We start from the raw sequence: 22,737 nt of genomic DNA, 5'->3' as shown, positions 1-22,737 counted from the left end.
TAAGTTCCTAATAATTCTACTAGAAAGCAGGCGGGGGAGTAGGCATTTTACATCCTCCGTATGCAGGTTCCTACCTTCTGTTTTTAATACCGAGTTCTCCCTCAACAGACAAGCATCAAATGTACATCACACTTTAGAAATGGCTACACTCTCCCTGACAACGATGCCAAAATGTTGGGTGATTAAAGGTGCCTTTTAAAACTCCTAATTATCCTCACATTAATTATCAACCCGGGCAAGTCCTCTTATTTCAAGAGTGTACACAGTATGTGGCTGCTATTTAATTCAGAGAGTAATGTTTCCTAAATTGTAGTATAGATGTTTAAATACAAGAGTAAATAGATGCATCTAATAAATTCCAACAACAATCATAAAGGGAATAGAACAACTGAACTTCAAGACTCAAACGTCTACTGAAAGTGCAATCAATCCTGACTCAAGCAATTCAAAATGGGATCAGCAGAGAGTACAATGGTAATAACTTATCTCTTCTTAACTAATTTAATCTAAATCAAACCCAATCTCCAGTAAATAATCCAAACAACAATAGTATCAATCTGAGAGTCCAACAACGATAGTTAAACTCTCTACAATTAATTACATCAAGTTAAATATTTATCTAAGTAACGCAATTTGAAGATGAACTGAATCAAACGATAATGTTGTAAATCATTTAAAACAGAGATATTCTCTCAATCACAAGAAAATAATAAACAACAAAGGAAATAAAATGATAGAAAGCAATAATACTATCAAACCGTCACATTTCGAGAATTTGGAAATTTATGACACAAGAAAAGAGAGTGAATCCACCAGAGGTCGGGCCCTTAGCTGCCAGCAAACACTGCTAAGTTACTTTAGATAGCTTGAGGGAACAACAACTTCACTTATGTATTAATAGTCAAATGTAGGTAACATTACAATATAACTGTGTTCTCTCAATGGCAAGAGTCCGTAATTAAAATTACAAATTCAATAACAACAGAGATCCCCCTTTCTTTTTACAATCGTCTCCTTTTATAATCAGAAAGGGTAAAAGATAAATGGTAAATGTGATCCCTCAGGATCTCCCGATCCCGAGGGATTCACAACTGATTTCCAACTTCAGATATCCTTTCCCTTCATGCTAATTCTCTGATTCATCTTTAGCCTTGACTGTAACCACCGCGTTCCTTCCTTGGCTTGTTGATTTTCATGGTTCCTTTGTTAGGGAATAACATTTGTCCTTTTTGTTGTTTTCTTGCATAAAGAAGGGTAATAATTAGTTAATTCATAACTGCAAATAATTCCTTCATTTCTTACCATAATTATTTAATATATTAACACATTAGGATATAGAAAAGATAAGAATAAAGGAAAAGAATGATGAGATTAATAGTAATTACATACCCATTTCACGATTCAACACTAGGTACAATATATTCCATTGGCACGACGAATTCCATGCCATAAACTAACTGGAAAGGTGTTTGTCCCATCAGTTTCTTGCACGTCGTCCTATAAGCCCATAGTACTGCAAGTACGCACAGGTCCCAATCATTGCACTGCGCATTGCATACTTTGGTTAGTATAGCCTCTAGTATTTTTTTGAATGCTTCTACTCTCCCATTGGTCTGTGGGTGATACAATGTGCTTTTCTGGTGATACACCTAGGACTCTTCTGTGAGTGTGCTAATGGTTTCATTCAGGAAATGTGTACTGCAATCACTCATTAAGATTTTCAGATAGCCAAATCGGGTCAACAGGTGTTCAAACAAAGACTTCGCAGTCGTAATAGTTGTGCAGTCTTTGACCAGCTATGCTTTCCCCTAATGCGTTAGGTACACCTTTGGAGTGATGATGTATCAAATGCCTGTTTATCGCTGGGGTTTGATAGGTCCCACAAATTTGATTGCCCACTTTTCGAAGGGCTGCAATGTCATTTGTGGATTCAAAGGCATCTCATCCCTACGCGATGGTTTACCAGTCATTTAATAGATACCATAGGCCTTACAGCGTGCTTTTCAATACTGATGAAGGGTTGGCCACCACAACCCTGCACGAAGAATCTTTTGTGCGGCTGCTCGTCCTACATGGTGTCCTCCTACAACGTCCCCATGTGCTTTAGCGAGGATCTAACTTCGTTTAAATTCAAGTACATACCTTTGCAATATCTCATCATTTCCCATTTTGTATAGGTGCCTCATGATGATAGAAAAATATGTCTCGCGCACCACCAATTCCTTCTTCTGTTGGAAGGGGTATTCCTTTGGTGCTATCCCTGTTGTCAGAAAGTGGATTATATCTTTAAAGTGTCCATCCATGACGTGCATAGCAAAGAGTTGTGCATCAGGAAATCCTTCCTCCAAACTAGTAGGTTCTTCACCCGTCTCAATACGTGACAAGTGATCCGTTGCTGCATTCAGAAGTCCAGGTTTTACTACGACCTCAAAGTCATATTATTGGAATAATAAGAGCCACCTACATATGCACCCCCCCAACACAGGCTTATTTACCAAGTACCTTAGTGAAAAATGTTTTGTATACATCTTGAAATGTCCTCCTAGTAAATAATGCTGGTTTTCTTGGAGCACATACACCATAGCCAATCCCTCGTGCTTTAATATGGAATAGTGCTTTTCAGCTTTCAACAATATACAACTTACAAACGTGATAAGGTGATCCAAGTCCTCTTGGCCTTCTTGTGTGAGCACCGCTCCCAGCATTATACATGATGCATCAACATGGACATGAAACTCCGCATCCCATTTTGGGAAGACCAGGATTGGAGCGGAGGCCAATTTCTCATTTAGGACATCCACGATATTCATGCAATCATCATTCTAGCAGAATGTGAATCCTTCTTCAATAGTTTCTCCATCGGTGTGGTGATCTGGGCATAACTTTTGATGAACTTCCTATAGTACCCTGTGTGTCCCAAGGAAGCGTGCAATTGTTTAACACTTCACGGTGCTTCGAAATTCATAATTACTTCAATCTTCACAGGGTCTACCATAAGTCCCTATTCGCAGACCACATGTCCCAGTAGGTTCCCAATTGGAATGAGGAACGTACACTTCTTAAGGTTCAACGCAATTTGGTGTTGTTGGCAAGTATCCAGTATTAAGCATAATCTTGCTACGTGGTGCCTAACCAATCCAAATATAGTCCAATCATCCAGATAGAACTCTAGGAATTTGTGGATATATTCTTTGAAGGTGGCAACAACTATGCGCAAAAAGATGGCTAACATGCTTTTTAACCCAAATGGCATGATGGTGTATTGAAAGTAGCCCCATTCAATGGTGAAGGTGGTCTTTCTCCTGTCTTCTGGTGCAATTTTGATCTGGTGGTATGCTAAGAACCCATTGGTGAAAGAATATGCTTCTTACCTATCGATATTTTCTAATACTTCATCTGTGAATGGGGTTGGGAATGGGTCGTGTACACAAGCATCATTTATCTTCCTGAGGTCCACGCATATTCTTATCCTACACTACCATTGGGCTTACCCAATTGGATTCTTCCTCTGGCTCAGTAATTTTGGCTGCGGGGATTTTGTTTAGTTCTACACGGAGCTTTTCCTTGTACTTCAGCTTCAAACAGTAAGGCCTTTGCTTAACTGACTTTGCATCGTGTTTTACAGTCATCTTCGTCATCCATAAATCTCCAATGATCCCCTTTAAGTCAGTAATCTTGGTCGGGAATAAGTCTTGGTACTCGCAGAGTAATTCAACGACCTTATCCACCATGGCATCATCCCAGTAGTCACCGAGCATTGCATACAGTGGCTCGATCTCCATCCCAATGTTTACCTGCTTCGTTTTTATTGGTGTGGTGATGTCAGGATCTTTAATCAATGGTCCTTGAACCTCATGATAGCCTTCAGTTTCTGGAATGTTAATTTTTCATGGATCTTCATCATCCTCCTCAATGTTTACATTGTAACACTCCAACATGCAGCTCAGCTGGGTCACCCATTTTAGCGGAAGCACTTCTATTGGCTCCTAGGGTAATCTGAAGATAACTGCTTTTACTACTTGTATCACATCATCAACAATATCCCACCAACGATCCTCAAACGTGAAGGTTAACAAGAATCCTTTGCGCAAGATATCTCATTCGCTCGTGCCATGGCAGAGCTTTGTTTTAGTATACGAATTCATGGGTATGATACCCAGGGTATGACAGAATAGGTGCACCCACTCAGGTTGTGGCTCTTCGTCGTAGACCATAGTCCATTTCGCGAGGTGTGTACGTGAATCATCTTGTCTATCATACTTGTCTGTTAGTCGCATCTGAGGTGTCCAAAACTGCATGTGCACCATCCTTCTACATTCACGCTAGTCCTCAAAACTTCTTCGATGCGTACCCCACCATCTTGCAAGTGTAGCGCATAGTACCAATTTTAGAGTGTCGAAATGCTGTTGTTTTGGTACTTCTCTTTCAAATTTGTTCAAGAAATAATCCACCTCGGCAACCCGTCATACATAGGTAGATCTCTTACCTCTATTGCCATGTAGGACGTTGTCATCATGTTACAGTTGAGTGTGGTTACCTCGTTTAGTCGGTTCTTTCACCGTTCTATTTCCTCATCCGAATCTGAGGTGCAGGAGCTTTCGCGCTCCCACGGGAGTTTGCCATCCGCTATTGGATTTACCTAGTCATGTTCCCATGGGGTTATCTTGTAGATACAGTCTAGATCATCATTGCTATCGTCGTTGTGCATTGGTTCTCTACAACATGATCCTTCCGCAGGGTCTAAAGGTACTACTACGTGTAGTGACTTTTTTGTTGGGTGTGGAGCATGATTATTTAGAGTACTTTGTTTCAGCTGGATGTATACCCTAGGAAGTTTGTACACCCCTCCACGTAGAGGGGGTGCGGGGGGGACTTGTCCCCCCTCGGGGGTCCATGAGGGCTAATCCCCCCCGGCTAGGGGGTCTAGGGGCTAGCGGTTCCCCGGTGGGGGTTTTGGGGGCAGTGCCCCCGAAGCTAAAAATAGATGTAAAATTGCCTTGTAAAAGTATAGTAATTTCTAGTCCATCTAGGCCATTCATTAGGAAGATGATTTGACAGTAGAACTTATGTTTAGTTTAGGGTTTTTTGCCCTAGAAGGCAACCCATCCTTTTGTATGAGGGCATTGTTTTGAGGCTACATAATAGATGTGTATTCTCTGAGCGAGAAACAGAGATGTGAGACTGTGAGAGAAAACAAAGGATATTACAACGGATCTACTGTAGGTTGTGTCTCTTCATTTTGCTGGATAATAGAAAGGAAGGACTGGCTGTTCAGGGTGGACGTAGCCCAAACTGGGTGAACCACGTATATCTGCGTCTCTCTAGTTTTATGCATTTTCTGTGTTTATATTTATGCAATATTCTATGTGTTCCATTGCTCTATAATATATAATTTTCTAACATTTTTCTCAAAAATCATCTTGTGCTTCTTTAGATTTATCACTCCATTCATGTCAGTGGCCCAATCTATCCCCAGTAGCGTGGGATAGGGATTTTTGTGATCAATAATCTCTATCACATCAAAATATACTAGCGCTCTCGCACCTTTGATATCTATCTTTATTCCTTGCAATCTTCCCATAGGTAGGATCTTTTGCTAGTTCATCATTCACAATTGAATAGGGGACCATTGTAGTGCAGGCATGCCCATGCACTCCCACGTCTGCTTTTCCAAGACGTTCATGTCAAATCCTAGATACAAAATCACTTGATCCATTTCATATTCCCCGATCTGCACGGTCAATCTCATCTCTCTTCTGGTTCACATTGTGTGCTTCCCGAGCTTCCAGAATATGTATGGTTCTCCTGGCATGGTTCCAGCACATCTAGTGATGAGTTCTTGCAACCCCTTCACAGCTTTGCTATCACCCAGCAACTTCATGCATGTCTCCAAAAATGTACTGAGCATTGATGGGTCCATTTCTAGTTCTAGTTTGTCTTTACTTCCTGAAGTGGAGGCATCTGTGAAGCTCTTCTTAGCTTCCATGAATGTCTCATTAGCGTGCTCTAAATAAAATTCTGGTTCCTTTGTTGGAGCCTTGCGAACCTAGGCACTCTCTTTGGGCTACTTGCCTTCATCATCTCCTATCATGATACCACTTCGGAGCACGATATTTACATTCGAGTCTTCCTCACAGGGCTCAAACCTCATCATTTGTAGGTTCTAAGTGGGGGGAGGTTGAAGTGCTCCTTTATCGCATAACCTTGCTATCAATGTGGGAAAGTCCTCGTCTCATGATCAAACTGGGTACAATATAAGCATGATGGTCTCGTTGGATTTGTATAATCATGAGCATAATGTCCTGACCCTCCGCAATTGTAACATATCAGTTGTCCGCGACCTATTCCTGGTCCCATTCCACCTCGACCTCATCCGTGCCCCTGAAATCCAATGTGCGTCATCCCTGTATTTTGATCAAGGGCCCGTGTTTCATTCTAAACTCTATAGGTAGGAGTTTGATCCATCATTAGTTCATAACTTCTATAGGTGTGCTCATCGTGGCCCACTGACCTGCAGAAATTACAAAAAAACTGATGGGAATTCTGCTTATACTTCTGTAATAGATGGCAGTTATCTGTAGCATGCTTCCATCCTATATGACAAATTTTGCACCATAATTCAAGTGCCATGCTCGGTCCTTCTTGTGAATCCGGTCTCAATGGCATTGGTCCTCCTCCCACTAGGTAGTTCGCGAAGATTGAACAATGGTCTTTGTCATGTCCTTGGCCTTTGCACTTTACGCACCATACCTCCTTGCGCACTTCTGGGTGAGCCATCCTATCCTATTTCAGACTCTGGATATTAAGTCACAAGTTTTTCAACTGCATGTGGATCTATTGAACTCCCAGGTTAGGATCTTGTATAGGGGTCTCGTGCAGTCTCATCGTGATCTCCAAGGCCTCGGCCTGAGTGGCTAGATTTTGATGTGACAACACATTCCTTAAATGTGGTGTTAGCGATGCTACAAACCATGCGTGATGTTTCTCATCCTTTAAGGTCATATTGGCTTCATGAATTGTACACTTCGGTCTCTGATCCAACTCCTAGGGTGTCTCACCTGGAGACATCACGATCTCCTTAAATCCAATGATTGACTGTGTCTCTAATTTTGGCCTGCTAAATTCCTCGTTCAGTGTAGCTTGGATATACACAATCCTTGTCTTTGGATTGTCAATGGAATGCTTAATATACTAAGTCAGTGTGCAATATTGCAGAGCACTGACCAACATTGCTTTCCTTATATTGTTATCCGTGACTCCCTGCGCTTCCCATACAGCCTTTACCATGAACCAAAAATAGTCTGGATCTTCGTTCCCTACTCCTTTGAACACCGACAACTTTATCACGCTCGCCATAGTGAACTGTGGTGGTCGTGGAGGTGGTGGGGGTAAAGACAAGGGTGAAGATGGTGAAACTAGTGGTGGTGTAGGTGGGAGTGGTAGGCATGGAATTCGCTGCTTTATCAAATTGATCACACTTCTTGGTGAAACCTTCGCGAGCTCTTCCTTGCTTTCTCGCTGAGGTGAAATCAAGGAGCTAGTTTCTAGTTCTGCACTACCTTTTCGATAGATCCTTCCACTTCGTGTAGCCCCAAACATCAATTTATTGCATAACTCGCTTTTCACATAGTAGCATTTTAATCCAAGTGTTCAAATATTTAATGTACTTACCTCGCAGTCCTTTTAGGAAACGTCATTCCACCTCACTAGAGTTGACTAAAGTATCTATCACAAACTCAGTGATAAATCCTCCTATAATTCGATCGAGTCAGTGATCCACAACACATGCGATCTTATCTTCCGATGCTTCCAGTCTACACACCAACTCTGGTGTCCACAAAATAGGTTTGTCGAGCCTACACCTTCCTTGACTGTCTGCTAGCTTCACGATCCACTCGTACAACTCAGAGGGGAAGGATGCAAAGAAAATTTCATGGATTTCTATATATAAGTAGCAATCTAACCACCCTTCCTTCGATAATTGCAGTTTACTATTCTCCTGCACTGCGAACCCATGAATTTTTCTATCCAACCACTCTTCAATTCCTTTCTTTGTCAGATTCCAGTGATGCAACACCATACATCTCTATGTAGATCCTAGTCCTAGCAACAGAACCATTTTTTGGCTTAATGGGGCCTGACCCAGGTTCAGAGTTAAGTTAGCCAAACAAATCTCAGTACTACTGGCCCTTTTGGCAACAGTTTGCAGAATGTAGACTGAGGTCTCACATGATGTACTATTGGTGGGTGCTAGAACCAGGTTTCCACACCTTGGATATGTCTAAGGAGTTCAACTAGTTCGCGGTTTAACCTTGTATGCAGGTTTCTTCGCGCACTTTCCCGTACTTTACGGCCTGTTATAATTCCTTCACGCAACCTTACCCAGGGGTTGAACATCATGCTTCTACATTAATACCCAAGACCTCACCGATATTGCAATGTTAGTTGATTATTTTAGCCTACTTGAGTGCTTTAAGTTATACTTAACAACATAAACCGTTCATACAGGTGCGTGTAGTAAATAAACAGTATATTTGCAAATTATATCAATCATTCATTAACCCAAGAATAGATACATAGAATTATCACAAAACTTCTCTTCATTAATTCCTTCCTCTATTACAAGCTTGACTTCACCCTGTGCACTCAGCTGTAGGGGTTCGTGCACTTAGTTGTAGACTACTAGCCCTCTGCACACTTAGTTGTAGAGCCTTCTCCTACTCTACGACACAAAGACACACTTTAACTTGTGAATCAATCACTTAGACTTTTTTTTCTTACTTCCCCCTTTTTCTCTACTTAGAGTTTCGCTCTATTTATACAATTCCATGGTCCGCGGACCATGGGTAGGTTTATCTAGCCGACATTACATTACAAAACTAAGGCGGACAACCCTGTGACTCTATCATACTTTCGCACCCCGCAGCCACAATTTGCAGAACTTTACAACAAGATTTGGTCAAAACTTGGGCTGTGAGCCCCAAAACATTCCTTGGGGGGATTCCATGCCCAACAACTTGGCCATCAGTCTCTATGTGCATGTCTTATTTAGGATATTGGCTCTAAGGGTATCATTAGACCGATTTTTTTCTCTCTCTCTTTTTTCATTTTTCGGTCCACTGTTATTGTTCTCCTATTTCTTCAATTCTTGCTTCTTATCATCAATACTGATAAGTTCCTCTCCTGAAAGAAAAAAACACTAGTACAAATTGACTAATTAGTTACTACAAAAACATTTAAACTTTTCATACAAAGGACTATTGTTTAGCAGCTGACCAAAGTAGTTAACTACAGTATCTTATAACGCGGCCAATTTTTATTTATTTTTAGCTTGGTCATTAATTGGTTTTCTCAATTTTATTGTCTAGTAGTATATTTAGTAATAAATTTGGTCATTGATTTAGTCATTAATTTAATCATAAATTTCCACAATTAATGACCAAATATACAACAAAATATATTACTATATTATCACTTGATAAAACCAATTAATAACCAAAGAAATATGATAGAAATGTTGGTTGTGCTATAAGATACTATAAATTAGCTACTAATAGAGATACATATGAAAATTTTAGTTTACATTTGAAACCAATTAATGACCAAAAAAATATGATTGAATTTCAGTCGTGTTATAGGATACTATAAATTAGCTACTTATAGTCATATATATGCAAAATTTACTCGTCATTTGTAATCACAAATATATAATTTGTAATAGTCATTTATCTTTTTTTTGGTAGTTTCATATTCATTATATAAATGAATTATTTAGTAGTTTATATTCATTTCATTTACTTTCATTAATAATTATTATAAACGAATAATTTAGTCATGTATTCAATTTATTTGTGTTAATCATTAATCAATGTAAACTACTAATTTAATAGTTTTAGATTGATTTTATGTGTTCATTATTAATCAACATAAATTAGTATGATTTTGCAACTAAATTAAAAATAATGTCATACAATATGCATGTTCATCTAATATGAAAACACAAAGTTGCATATGTTAATTACAATACCAAATAATGTCAAGTGCAACTATAAATAATTTCAACAACAAATTGTGTTATATAAAATGTCAAGTATTACAATATGAGTTTCCAACTTAATATTGGTTGGAATACAATTTACACATGAAATATTGTTTCATCACTTCAAAACATTATCAACATGTTGCCAAGACATTGCAAGTGAATTCACCAACTCTGAATACTTGACCATCAATCTCTATGTGTGTGTCTTATGTCGGATATTGGCTTTAAGGGTATCACTAGACTGGTTCTCTTCTCTCTCTCTTTTTTCATTTGTCGCTATAGTGTTATTACTCTCCTCTTTCTTCAATTCATGCTTCTTACCATCAATACTGAGTTCATATCCTGAAAATGAAAGAAAATACAATGCAAAGTACAAGACATGAAAGACGATAAATATTGGAATATAAAATAAAGTAGACTATAAAAAATTTATACGACATATACCTCAACATCAACAATGTCAATTCCATCAATAACCTCAACATCAACAACCTAGCTTTAAACACCTCAAAATACCTAGGTTATTACAATATAGGTGTAATATGATTGATTATATTCTAAGGGTCAAAACTGTAGGGTTACATTCATGATATTATTTGTGAAGTATCTATGCCAATGAGAGCATGCACAAGTATGCACTCATTGGTTTAATGGAAAAATACCTAGTAGGTTATGGGCAAACTACCTCACAAAGTTCATATAAATGGTTTTCCACCATATAACAAACTTGCTAAGACTTATCCTATAAAAGAAAGCAGAGTTCTAAAACATGTTGAGATGAGTTCTAAAATTTTGCTTAAAAACAAAATTGTAACATTTTCCAAACACTATGGAACAAAGTCCATTGTCAAGAAAGAATACAATGTTAAACTCATCTCATGTATAAAATAAAATTATTCACTAGATGCACTAAGAAAGGGAAAAGACATAAAAAAATAGAAATAAAATATTCAAATATGTAATTAGTTAATACAAATGAAAATTATTATAATGGATCATATCAATGTCATCAAGAATACAAAGTGAAAAATAGAAACATAATTGATTTTCCAAAAATAACAAAATCCTAGGAACTCTATTGGATAATACAAATGTTCTTCTCATCATTGTCCATGCCTTTCATATCTAAATTTATAACAGGATTGAAAATTTTTCAACCTATAGGAAATACTTAATTATGCTTAAAGGTTCACTACACATACACTATTCAAGCACACGATTAATATTATTATGCTTAAAGTTTTACTAAGCCTCCACTATTAAAATATGTGATTAAGATTATTATTATTAAAGTTTCAATAAGCCTCCACTATGCAACCATGACAGTAAGATTGGAGGAATCGATTTAATTCAATTAATAGTACAGTTCATAACATTAGTTTTAGTCAAATCAAGGTCAAAGGTGTGCCAAATAAAGATGTTAGGATAAGTTATGTATAGAAGGCATGTCAACACCATTTGGGGAACTGGAATCACTAAACTAAAGGCCATGTTTTGTGTAGCTTAACTCCAAACACTTTGATGTTTCTTTTGGGTACTTGTAATGAAATACAACTATTTGGTAGATGCGAATAAACACTATAATAGTTATTTGTTTTAAATACTTGAACAAACAGTATTGGACCATAGAATAGAATGTTAACATTATTTCTTTTAAAATGCTTGAACAGGTTGAATTGGTGGCTTTAGCTGAAATAGATGGGATAGTAGGAATCATAACTATTCATTGTCTCCACATGTGATGCTATTTTTTTCTCATCTGAAAGAGGAATCCATATAAATTTTCAAGAATCAACATTAAAAATTGTTCTCTGTTAAGTGAGAAGTAATTCTGATCCTCATATGTCTCCCTAAGTCTTAATACACTGCTAATTACAAAGAATGTACTTATCATTTCACTAGGTACTAGCAACACTAGATGGTCAAAAATGTTTCGAATTTAACCCAAGGATATACAAGAACACTGCAAAACATGTATTGTTTACTGACATCCATGTGAAAATTTCAATGAATGCATGCATTCAAATTTTCAAATTTTGATAGTTATACTTCCTTCTATTGACTAAGCATCAAATAGGAGCATTTTGGTTTAATAATAAAATTTCATCTAATTTTTGTTATTCAACTATAGCAACAAGAAATTTCGCTTATGCATAAGTATACACAATTATAGTCAATAGTGCAAGGAATATTTTTATAGTGCAATGAAAATATTTTAATCTATTGAGGAGGAATAGTCATGAAATATCAACCTTTATTCACAATTAAATTTGAAGTTGTAAGACAAGCTTAAAGAGGACGATTACACAATCTTTGTATACATTAGTTGCATAGGCCCTAAAGGGATTGTATACTAGAAATATTTGAGTGAAGTTTAAAATCAAATGATATCCACTTCAAAGATTGCACTATTACCTTGACACTTCCTACAAAGTGAGATACATTCTTCCTCCAAATTGATGCCAATTAAAATCCCCATATATCCTTCTTTAATAAGAGCACAATATAAAATTTTTGGTCTATGATTGGGTTCCAAAAGCTCTCAACCCCCATAACATGACCCATGGAAAATCAGAACTAGATTTGGGTCAAATTGTACTTAGATGAGAGTCAGTTGATTATTCTGCTTATAAACCATTTCACTAAAAAATTCCATAAAATATGAAAATTTTAATCAATAAAGAAAAAACCACACACATACATCAATCATTCATTGTAAATTCAAATCATTAGAGACCAAATATGCAAAGTTTGTTCATGTATATACCATTTAAGGGTGAATATAACAAAATGGAACTAAGAAAAATGCATATCCAAAACAAAATACATAAAAAATGAGGCTTTATATGGCCTCTAGACTCTAAGAAAAAACATGCCACTCATCTATATTCCATGTAAGGGCGAATATGCATAACAAGTGATGCTCTAAATTTCGTCTAGAGTCTAAAACAAAACATTCTACAAGCTACTACATAACAATGTTTTAGGGTTTCATAGGACTGAGAGGTTTCACAATTTTTTTAAAATTGCTTCATCCTCTAGAATTTTTTGCAACCATACCTAGACTAGTATGGTGCAGAACCAAAACTAGTCAATTTGACAAGTTTAGTTTCCAAACAAGTCGTTTTAGTATGGGAAAGTTCATCAAACTAGAATAAGGGCTAGTTTAAAGGGTTCTACTGTAAAACTGTTACCAAATTACATGATATCAAAATCCTTTTATGTGGTTTACCAAATTAGAAACCAAGCCAAGAAAAATTAATGTCCTTCATCCCAAATGTCCACATACTAACCAGATACACACAAAAAGGTCTAACACAATACTGATAAATTCTAAATGAAATAGAAAAACCATAAGTTAATTGAATGCTTGTGAGCTTGCCAACGGTGCCACAATGTACCTTAATCAGGACTCTTGTGATGGATGCAAAGGAGAAGGTGATTGAAACATTCAAAAAGACAAGAAAGCGAGTGGGATCATGTTTCTTAATAAGATAAAAAAGGGGATCTATAAATCAAGAGTTGAAGAAATTCGAGCCAACACCTCTGTAAATAAATTTTCCACACATACCATAGTTTATGCAGTAGAAAAGCTAAGTAATCTATTCTTGCAGTTAGATAAATGAGCAAGAGGAAGGATTTTCCTAAGTATGAAGACATGTATGAGTTAGCTACCTGTTTTCACATATAAAATGCCTATAGGTTCAACAATGTCTTAGCAATAATAAAAGGAAATAGATTTGGGTTATGGGATTCAATCGGTTGCGAAGTGCCCTTTCATCGAGAGAATAAGGAAAGCCTAAGTTCATGGATTGTAGGAAGAATCCATTCTCATCTTCCTAGAGAAAATCATAGATATTTTTTATGGGTTGAGGCCATTATTTTGATGCAAAGAGGAAACATGATGTATTTTGCATCGTTACGAATGCACTAATTTTAAATCAATGAGTGAGAGATTGACAAGTCCCAATATGTTCAAAGTCCTCCACGTAAAATTCCTAGCATGTTCAAAGCTCATAGCCTAGTCGTTTTGATCATGTTTGAGTGAGTGAAATCTAAATTTTGAAACCAAATGAGAAGGAGCTTGATTTACCAAGTTGACAACTTGATATCAAAGTCATATTTAAAAGTGGGAAAAAGGCCTCTGTCCTGTCCATAAACAAAATTGGACGGCCTAAAGCAAACTGTTGTATCTCAATTTGGAAGTAGGAGAAGCACTAGGCTAGAAAAGGATTGTTTTTGTATCATTGCTTGTTGAAGATAGAATTGGCCTTCACCTTTTTTTATTTTTTCCAAGGCTCATTGGACGAATAAAACACTAGGTGATGTCATATCATGCTGTTTTATTTTTTTGACCTTTAGATTTCAAATTATTCCAAAGAGTATTCACTAATGGATTAGAAAAGGTAGCCATAAAATAGATATATGTTTAGGTAGTCAGTACATGTCTTATTTCCAAGAAAAACTTACATATATCCTCCTTATCTAAGGAAATTCCGATATGGCTTTACATGTTTGTGTTAATCTGGAAAATATTGGTTAGTATTTTATATTATTAATCAACATTAATGGAGGCAAATGCAAGCAACATGCATAATGAACAAATGGTTGGATTTATTCTTGGGTAGTTAGAAAATAATTGTTAAAATGACAGAAGTTGCACATAAATATTATTGCAAGACAGTATTCTATAGGTAGTTTCGACATTATAGGTTGTCAAGCAGCATCATTTCAACTAGTAAGATGGTATTGCATACAACTATTTCAACCTTGAAGAGATTTCAAAACTTCCACCTTGGCCATGCTCTAATAAAGTGAATGCTACAGTAGTACATTGCTACTAAGATTTGAAGGGTTTTATCAGTGTCACAGAGGGGTAATATAGATATTGCATGATGATTTCCAACACTGTTCGAAATAAAAATAGAGAATGTTTGGCAACAGACTTTATGCCAATTCTCCACTCTCAATTCTGGTATGATATAGGAGGTCATGAAAATATGGAAACTGAAAATTTATGCATTGTTGATTTTTCCAAAAACATATGGCCAAAATTCCTTTATTGAATGTCCTGTTCTCTTCTATAGGGTGTTTGATATATATGGAGGAAAAGTTTCTACCCATTTTTTTAATGACAATCTATCTAGGTTCATTATAGAGAATGATAATTTTCCTTTAGCATTAGAGAAAGAAATTAGATTTTTTTTTACAGAGGCATAAACATTTTCTAAGTCTTGTTTACTTCACATTGGTCTCTCATCAAGTACAACAACCCTAACTACAATGGTTTATTGGAGATCTCTACTAGGTATAAATGCTAGACACTGTCAAGTTGTGTTTCCTATGCATGGACGGGTTGTAGAAATGCCAATGGATCACATGCCTTGTTGCATGAGATATAGAAAGGATATTCAAGGATTAGAAGGACATGTGGATGATGTTTATTTTAATTGTCAGTTAAATTTCACAAGGGATTTCGGTGGTTGGCATACAAGGTATGAAATATCTTACTATTGGTGGTAGGCATTTGAGTGGAGAGCCTGAGGTAAAGATAACAAAATTGTCGAAAGAAGATGAATTTATTTCCATGTATCTGTGAAGTTTTATAAGCCATAATGCAGTTCTGGTTTCCAGGCATAAGCAACAAGAATACAATGATTTAAAAACATGATGAAAATATCTTATTGGTGAAGCTATAAAAGGTAAAATTGTAGACAATTTTACTATTTTCATGGTTTTCTTCCATTCTGAGCCTCCCCCCAATATCATTATCAATAGACCAAAATTTTTGAAAATGTATTTATATAGAAGATTTGTACAACTTGCAAGGCTTTTCAGATAGCTTGTGTGAACACCATTATTACAAGTTGATGTACATCTAACAAATAAAGGAGAGTGCACTAAATAATCTAATAATGAATTATTGTCATTCATGTAAAATTCATACCACAAATATTGTGGCTTCAACAATGGAGAAAAAAGAAAACCCAATGCAAACTCCAACTGAAGAGGAAGTTCAAGGGAAAATTGTTCAAAAGAATATCAACCAACATCAAGGACATGCACCTGCCAAAATCAATCCTTTCAGAGGCAGAGATCAAATCAAGGCCAAACCTCTACATCAGCTGCTCCAGAAAGAAAAACTACGAGCCCAACTGATCATTATGACATCTTGTCCCACAAATATTCCAAACCTTCCCCATAGTTTATTGATTCCAATTTTAAACAAATATGGTGGAAAATTAAACAAAGGGAAAACCCAAATATATATAGATGGAACACCAATGCTTAGCAAATACAACTCATTTCTAGAATTTTGCAATTTCCAGGCTTTTCAAACTCAATACCCTTTAAGTATCTGGGAATACTAATAACATTAGGCCACCCACCATCTATTGTTTATTGAGAAAGATAAAAAATAAAATGACTTCTTGGAGTTTTGAGGGGTTTAACCTGACTAGTAGAGTAGTGCTCATAGAATATGTCTTATCCTCTATTCCTCTATATCAATGCTTAATGCTTCTATAAAGAGATCAAGAAGTTAGTCTCAAAGAAAAAAAATACAACTCTAAAAAGCTTCATCATTTAACTTGGAAAATGATCCAAGATCTGAAGGACAATGTCAGTCTGGAAATTAAGGATCCTTGTCTCATGAATATTTCCCTTGGGACAAACATCCTCTCATGGCTTATCTTTGGGAACCACAGATGGTGGAAAGAAAGAATAATCACAAAAATATGTTTTCCCCTGCAGAAAAAGGTCCTAGCATCTTGATAATCCTCTCTTAGAGGAGGAAGGGTCTCCAATCTTGGGACTATAAAAAAGTAGGCCCCCTATTACAATCTGATCTGAAATGGATTCCACGTAATAGAAAAATGATAAAAATATGGGAGGATGATGTAATGGGGAGAACCATTGCTTAAGAAAAAACATGAGTTAATGGAATTAAGAAATCAGATGATGGCTCAGGGAATCAAAACTATATTTGATCTCTTAATATGGGATGAAAAAGATGAAGGCATATGGTTGGATGGAGAACTATGTCTCCTCCAAATAAACTTCTCCATCAACTCATTGTTTTCCAAATGCAATTGAATGGTATAGCTCATCTAGACAAACTCACTCTTGACAATCATGGATGGGGTAAAATGTACTGAATACACAGTAAAATTGGGTTGTACATTCCTCTAATTTTAGAGATGTTTCCGCCTCCCTTTACCAATATACGAAATTACAAATAGAAAAATGATAGTTTTCCAAAGGTGAATATTTTTAACCAGACCATAGTTCATAATTGACTATTGACAATAGATAATTTACCAAACATGATATCCAAGTCCCCTAGAAATGTGTCTTGCTTAAAAATTTGGAAGAAAATCAAAGATATTTCTTCGATTGCAATTCCACCATTAAAATTTGGCATTGTTCTTTTGAAGAGATTGATAGAATAAAGGAGATTACTTCAACATGGGCAGAGATGTTCATATTTAGGAATCAAACATAATTTTCTCAACCATTTTCATTGAATAAGTTGATAAATAACATAAACCTCATCAAACTAGCTAAAGTATCTATTCAACCTAAAATTCAAATGCTCAACTGTGCAAACTTTTCACAACATTTAAATGTATAATATAGAAATCAGTACTAATGTGCACTTTAGCGTAAGGATGACATTGTATCTTATCGTTGGGTCCTCGATGATCCAAGATCTCACTGTTGCTTCACATAGCCATAGCTTCACATCCTAGGGTTTAGCATTATCGTTATTAGAGATGTAGTTTCTTCATATTAGTTTTTTATTTTTTTTTACCTTTCCATATTTATTTTGACCTCATTAATAACTGTTCACAAAATCTAATACCCATTTTATTGTTACTTTGATCCCAACTGGATCCTCACTAAAATTTGTAACATGCACCTAGTTGTTTTACTTTTGTAAATTTTGTAAACATGTCCTCTTTTATTCTAGTTTTTCTTGGTTATCTAATTGGAAGTGATAATGACCCATTGTGATAGTTCACCTTCCAAAGGAAACCCATTAAAACAATGAAGGTTGAAGTGAGAACATTAGCAAGGGGGTTGCAAGGAGGACTTGGGGTGTTTGTAGAGATGAGAGATCAAAGAGTGGATCCTGGTTGAAGATTGGTGGACAGAGTAAAGTAGCTTATCCATGATGAGTGAAGGTTTCTTTGAACCTTGGCCATATGATTTTCTTATGTGAGTAAAAATGCATGAAATTTATGGGCATGCATAGCTCACTCATAGTAATTAATTTTTAGAGCATAATGAATTACATAAATCTAGATTTCTTGGTTGGGTTTCTAGGGTCACTTCTATGTGTCTCCTTGATTCAATTTTGTGTGAAAGAGCATCACTATGTTAATTTTTTAGTTTGGGAAGTGTTTCTTTTTCAGATCATAGTATATAGCAATGTATAGCTCACTGATTATTTGTACACCTATGATAGTATATGAAAAAAGGAGAAATAATGTACCTTAGAGCATGATATGCTCAAAAAGTCTCCCAATCTTCTACCCAAAACCTTGAATTTTGGTGCACACAACCCCAAATGGTTTCCAACGTGGGTACAAGGGTTCCAAGCTTCCATACTCACCCCCCAGAAGTGGACACTCCACAAAAATTAGCTAGTATCATTTCAAAATTGCCCTCCAAAGTGGGTGCAATTGCCAACAATAAATGATATTTCCCTCCCATCAATGGTGCATCCTTTAGCTCTACGTACCCTCTAATAACCACATAGATCCTTCCAAAATGATTTTTAAAATGGATTATTGGTCATCCAAAGGCCCCCACATTGGGCTTCAAAGCCCAACAATATCAAATCCATATAACCAAAAGGGTTTGACCTTCGAACCCTCCATATAACACCAACCTTGTGTGTGGAAAAATGAATATTAAAGCACCTCATTAAAGGTGGGAGTAGAGACTCCAAATCATTGGGGAAAACCCCTATTCAAGCATATAATGACAAGTTGGCCCTCCAAAATTTTCAAATTTAAGTCAATATTGAGGGGTTGGACCTATCTAAATTCATTCCAGTGCTCTCTCTCTCTCTCTCTCTCTCTCTCTCTCTCTCTCTCTCTCTATATATATATATATATATATATATATATCATTTAATAACAATGGTATATTGTGTACTCCAATTTGAGTGTTTTTCTAAAATTCTCTGATTTTGGTCTATCGTGGATGATATTCTTTAAGATAAGAATGCATCTTCTACAGGAATATGTATTATAGCATAATGGAAGTTTGGTTTTAAGCATTCCATACCATGTAGACTTCAACTCTAAATTCAAAATATGCTCCAATTATAGGTTCAAGATGTGAAATATTTACTACATCCTAATCCATGTTGTACCACAACTTTCCATCACTGATTTACTTGCCCATGCCACTATATTCTTGAGATTTGATCCACATTTAAAGACTCCTATGAACAACTTCTACCCTCCACTCCTGTGTATTTTATATTTGCAGCTATTGTAGCTTAGGTACAGTTAGACCAAGATTAAGATGCATTAGGCCTCTGCTATAGACTTTAAATTGTACCAACTTGCTACAACGGGTACCTCAAGATTCCAGTTTATAAATATAGCTATATATACCAATCAATAAGAGCTCGTTTACGAAAATTTCATGCACTTGAAGTGTACCCTAGAGCATGAAGCACTAGTGTATGCTAGAGAATGTAAAACTAAAGGCAGTTTGTTGCCTTTTCTTGAGTATGTAAAACCAAAGGTAGTACAAAAAGGATAATTATGTTAACAGTCCTGAATGTGCCTCAAGAAGCCTATGCATATTCCTTCAAAGTCAAACCTGAGTCAAACATTACACTAAAAAAACATAGTTGGGAGGATAAAAAAAACACAAAGTAAGAGTAGATTTGATAAAAAAGAGACGGTTGGATTATACATGTCATAATGAGGGCACACATAACATAGACTTGTTATCTCAGTCATAACAAGGGGAAAACATGTGGATGAAACTCTCTACAATCCCATTGGAAGAGGAAGTTGATGGAAAAGATCACACGGTTAGGTTAGACATTAATGAGTAACCTTTGTGAGGGGGTGAAATGGTTGACCAAAACCTTAAATGAGAAAAATAGATCATGTCAATCCAAGAACAAGCCTTATGCAGAGCTTAAGTAAGTGAGGATTATCTTACAATATCAAATTACAATAAATTGGAGACACAAAATGAAGCCCAAGAAGAAAGTAGACGACACTTGTCATAATGATATTTACCATGATTGGATTTCTTTCACCATCCTATCATGGTGGACTAATGAAAGCTATGGTTTTTTTCTGGGTGTTCATGGTTTTTTTTTTTTTGCTACTCTTCTTCTCATCTATATAAGATGTTCATGGGCACATAATGGAAAACAGACATGCTAAATACTACGTTCATCTTCCCTACCATTATTTTTTGGCATTTTATTTGTCCTCAATGCACTAATAATAGAGTAGAGATATTTGCACTTTATTGATGCTAAAAATTGTTGTTGAAAGAGGTACAAACTTTCTTTGGATAAGCGATGATTCCAATTTCGTTGTAGAATGGAAAATGGTAATTAGAAGGTTTCTTCTAGGGATACGAGTATATGTATTCAGGATCTAATAATGAAAGGCATAGTGTATGATCTATCCAGAGAGCCTTAGACTACTAAGAAGATGAAAAGTTCGAGTGTGGAAGACCAACTTCATCACTCAGATGGTGCTCTCAGTTCTTCCATCCTTTTACCTTGAAACTTACCTTAGGCTTCATACTCTACTCATGCAAGTATATTTCCTATAGCTAGTTAGACATTAAAATTCTCTAATAAGTACTTTCATGGCCTTCTTTGTTTCCAATGCATCACTGGTCATCTGTTTGTACTATTCTCAATATCAGATTCAGAACACACCACAGATTTGAGGTCATGAAACAACATGAATTTATTATAACTGTGTGAGTCTATTATAAGTTACTGGGAACTTGTGATGATTTGAAAGGCTAAGAAAAAAAGATGTAACTAGAGAGTCATTCACTATCAAATCTACTAATAAATATTGTGCACGGAGAGGTTGTTTTTTGTTTACAATGTATGTAACCACTTCCATTGAATTGACTTAAAAATATATCCCTACTTAAAATAATTCCAACACGTGATTTCCTCTATGGTTATAAATACAAAAAACAAATTGCAGTTCAATATATGTGTACTTTTCTAATATTTGCAAGTGTTCAGCAACAAATTTATCTATAATTAGTTTATTGGGAAGCTTTGTAATATAAGAATTCTATATAGGTTTGCACTGGGCACTTATTGATGCATATTAGTGCCAACCTATACCACAATATTCTAAGATGATACTCACTCCACAAATCTGAAAGGACATGTTACAATCTCTCACTTGATTTTGTCATCACCGTGACGTAATAAATGTTGGTACATATCATGGACCCTCCTTCCTATTGAATATGATAGCATGATTATGAGAGAGAGATTTTATTTCCCTTTGAAATTATAAGATAGGCTACAAAAGATGAGTTGCATTGTATTTCCAAGGCCATTTTAACTGTAAAAAGAAAAAAAATGTAGTTAATACATTTTTTCTAGGAAAACATCACCTTGGATCCTACAAGAATTTCTCATGTACGATGACATATCAATAAAACTATAATCTTGAGTTCATTTATATTTATCATTAAAGGCTTCCTTCCATTGGACGTGCCTTGTATTTCAGAATCTAGAATATATATGCCAATCCATGTGCAAACATTTAGATAGTATATGACTCTAACTTGGGGGGAAAGTACTTCGTAAATGTGCTTTTGAGAACCCTCAAATATGAGCATATCAACATAGATTTGTTAAGGAAAAATCAATTATCTAATGAATCCACTTCATCATATCAAGGTTGCAGTGTCGCTTTCCCGTGTTTAGTCATCATTAAAAAATGTGGAATTTTAAAATAAGAGTACTTACAAGCCACAAGTGTTGTTGCTAGTGGGTTAGTGTCCTCATTGCCTTCCTTTGGTACCATAGGATCATGAATTCTAAACATTCTAGGCAAAAATTAGCCTATAGTTCCTTGATCACCAAGAAACTAGCATATTATGGGAGGGAAACCCTCCTTATCGTTGATAACTTCATTAAATCCACCTTCTAAAGCTCTTGTGAAAAGGTGAAAACACCCACATTTAGACTCTCTTTGGTTCCTGAAATATATTTTCATTCTAGAAAAGGAAAGGTTGTTTCCAGGGCCAAGAACACTCATGTCTGTATGATGTCTTGGGCTCGAAGAATGGTGCTCTTTCTGATAAGGAAAACCTTATCATGTCATCCCTGGTGTTGATTTTGAATCAAACCTTTATTGAAACTTACAAAATCTTATTCATAGATTAACCCTTCAGATGGTTGATTTGAGGGTCCTTTTACTCCTCTTGAAATCTCGTCTCTAACACACATAACCTTAGCCCTCTACACAAACTCCTTTCATGGGTCCTCATTGGATGGCATGCATGAAGACTTGAAGTTAAAATCCTAGAAATGTATGGCTATGAATGTGCAATTGTTTTACTAAATTCCTGAGTCCAAAAAAAATGATACTTTCATCAATATCAGAGCATGGTTTGGTGTCATGAGGTTTTCATTTTGTAATATGAAATCATGCTTTTGAACC

This window comes from Pinus tabuliformis, chromosome 4_2, assembly GCF_031772625.1.
Source record: "Pinus tabuliformis cultivar Carrire ecotype Pingquan chromosome 4_2, CPIR1, whole genome shotgun sequence".
NCBI classification, from domain to species: domain Eukaryota; kingdom Viridiplantae; phylum Streptophyta; class Pinopsida; order Pinales; family Pinaceae; genus Pinus; species Pinus tabuliformis.
The sequence above is the reverse complement of the archived record's forward strand: the minus strand, read 5'-3'. Positions refer to the sequence as shown.